Below are 3,213 nucleotides of genomic sequence, written 5' to 3'. Positions count from 1 at the left end.
AGTTCAACAAAAGCAACGAAAGTTCAAAACTGAGGTCAGTGACAAGATTAAGGAGGAGATCACCAAGCAACTGAAAACAGGAGTGATCCGGGTAGTCCAATATACAACATGGTTGGTGAATGTGGTTCCAGTACCAAAAAAGGACGGGAAAACTCGGGTATGTGTAGATTACCGAGATCTGAACAGAGCAAGTCCTAAAGATAATTTCCCGCTGCCCAACATCCACATCCTCGTTGATAATTGTGCCAAACACGAGATACAGTCTTTTGTAGATTGTTATGCTGGGTATCATCAGGTACTGATGGATGAAGAGGACGCCGAGAAAACTGCCTTCACCACGCCTTGGGGCACCTACTGTTACCGGGTCATGCCATTTGGTCTGAAGAATGCTGGGGCTACTTACATGAGGGCCATGACTGCCATTTTCCATGACATGATGCATCAGGAAATAGAGGTGTACGTGGATGACGTGATAGTCAAGTCCAGGACGCAGGATAATCACATCCAAGACTTGAGGAAATTCTTCGAGAGATTAAGGAAGTATGACTTGAAGCTAAACCCAGCCAAATGCGCTTTCGGAGTTCCGTCGGGCAAACTTTTGGGCTTCATCGTAAGCAGGAGAGGAATTGAGCTAGATCCAACTAAGATAAAATCCATCAGAGATCTACCTCCCCCGAGAACAAAGAAAGACGTGATGAGTCTGTTGGGCAGGTTGAATTACATCAGTCGGTTCATTGCCCAGCTGACAAGCACGTGTGAGCCCATATTCAAGCTTTTAAGGAAAGATGCGGCGATCAAATGGACAACTGAGTGTCAAGAAGCCTTTGATAAAGTCAAAGAATACCTTTCGAATCCCCCAGTCTTGGTCCCTCCAGAACCAGGGAGGCCACTTTTCTTGTATCTGACAGTCTTGGAGAACTCTTTCGGTTGCGTCCTCGGGCAACACGACGTAACCGGAAAGAAGGAGCAAGCAATCTACTACTTGAGCAAGAAATTCACCGGCTACGAGGCCAAATACACTCTGCTGGAAAGGACATGCTGCGCTCTCACATGGGTTGCTCAAAAGCTGAGACATTATCTCCAAGCCCACACTACATTCCTCATAAGCAGGTTGGATCCTTTGAAGTATATATTTCAGAAACCAATGCCTACTGGGAGACTGGCTAAATGGCAAATCTTGCTTACGGAATTCGACATAGTTTATGTCACTCGCACGGCAATGAAAGCCCAGGCGTTAGCAGATCATTTGGCCGAAAATCCGGTCGATGAGGAATACCAGCCATTGGATACTTACTTTCCAGATGAAGAGGTAAACACCGTAGAAATGATCTCGGAGGAAGCTCATGTTTGGAAGATGTTCTTTGACGGAGCCGTGAACGCCAAGGGTGTAGGGATTGGGGCAATTTTGATCTCGCCTTCCGGTCAGCATTATCCCGCCACAGCTAGACTGCGTTTCTTTTGCACAAACAATACAGCTGAGTATGAAGCCTGCATTATGGGCATGCATATGGCAATCGATCAGGATGTCGAAAACTTACTGATTATGGGAGATTCTGACCTGATCATCCGGCAGGCTCAAGGCGAATGGGAAACTCGGGATGTCAAACTTATCCCGTACCGACAACATGTGGAGGACCTCAGCAAGCGCTTTACATCAATAGAATTCAGGTACATTCCGAGGTGTCACAATGAACTGGCAGATGCACTTGCTACTTTGGCTTCAATGCTGCCCTACCCGGGCAACGCCCACGTCGATCCTTTGGAAATCCAAATCAAGGAAAGACACGGTTACTGCAGTGTAATCGAGGCGGGGTCAAATACGCAGCTTTGGTACCACGACATCAAGAGGTTCCTGAAGACGCAAGAATACCCCAAGCACGCTACTGGAGATCAAAAGAGGACCATTAGGCGACATGCAAGTGGTTTCTTTTTGAGCGGTGAATTGTTATATAAGAGGACCCCGGACCTCAATCTCCTAAGATGTGTCGATATCGAGGAAGCGAGAAAGATCATGCACGAAGTACACGCAGGTGTGTGCGGACCTCACATGAACGGGTATGTCTTAGCGAAGAAAATCCTTCGAGCAGGTTATTACTGGATGACCATGGAAAAGGATTGCTTTAGCTTCGTTCGGAAGTGTCATCAGTGTCAGGTGCACGGTGATTTGATTCATGCACCTCCCACGGAGCTGCATCCCATGTCTGCACCTTGGCCATTTGTCGCCTGGGGCATAGACGTCATTGGACCAATTGAACCAAAGGCCTCGAACGGACACAGGTTTATACTGGTTGCCATAGACTACTTCACGAAATGGGTAGAGGCTGTCACTCTCAAGTCGGTCACTAAGAAAGCTGTGGTGGATTTTGTACACTCAAATCTTATCTGTCGCTTCGGTATTCCTGCGACTATCATTACAGATAACGCAGCAAACTTGAACAGTCACTTGATGGGAGATGTATGCGAGCAATTCAAGATAACGCATAGGAATTCCACTCCTTATCGGCCAAAAGCCAATGGTGCCGTGGAAGCGGCAAACAAAAACATCAAGAAGATTTTGAGGAAAACGATCCAAAGTTCCCGACAGTGGCATGAGCAGTTACCTTTTGCATTATTGGGGTACCGCACTACGGTACGCACATCGGTGGGAGCGACTCCTTATCTTTTGGTTTATGGGACCGAGGCTGTAATACCGGCAGAGGTAGAAATTCCTTCGCTTCGAATCATTGTCGAAGCAGAAATCGAGGACAACGAGTGGGTCAAGACCCGTTTAGAGCAATTGACGTTGATTGATGAAAAGCGGATGGCCGCGGTCTGTCACGGACAGTTATACCAACGAAGGATGGCCCGTGCTTACAACAAGAAAGTCCGACCTCGGAATTTCGAAGTAGGACAATTGGTATTGAGGCGTATTCTGCCGCATCATGAAGAAGCAAAAGGAAAGTTTTCCCCAAATTGGAAAGGCCCATACATCGTAAGGAAAATATTGCCAAGAGGAGCATTGTATCTAGGTGATATCGAAGGAAATGACCCCGACACAGCAATAAATGCAGATGCAATCAAGAGGTACTACGTCTAAATCATACTCCAGTGGTCTTGACACGTTTGAAAATGGCGAAGGTTTTATTCCCCACTACTCCCCAAACACTACCCAATTCCCTCTACCAACTTTTGAGCCGCTTACAAAACCAAAAAAAACAAAGAGAAAAAAAAAAC

This window comes from Nicotiana sylvestris, chromosome 3 (assembly GCF_000393655.2).
Source record: "Nicotiana sylvestris chromosome 3, ASM39365v2, whole genome shotgun sequence".
Lineage (NCBI taxonomy): Eukaryota > Viridiplantae > Streptophyta > Magnoliopsida > Solanales > Solanaceae > Nicotiana > Nicotiana sylvestris.
This window is presented reverse-complemented; position numbering follows the sequence as displayed.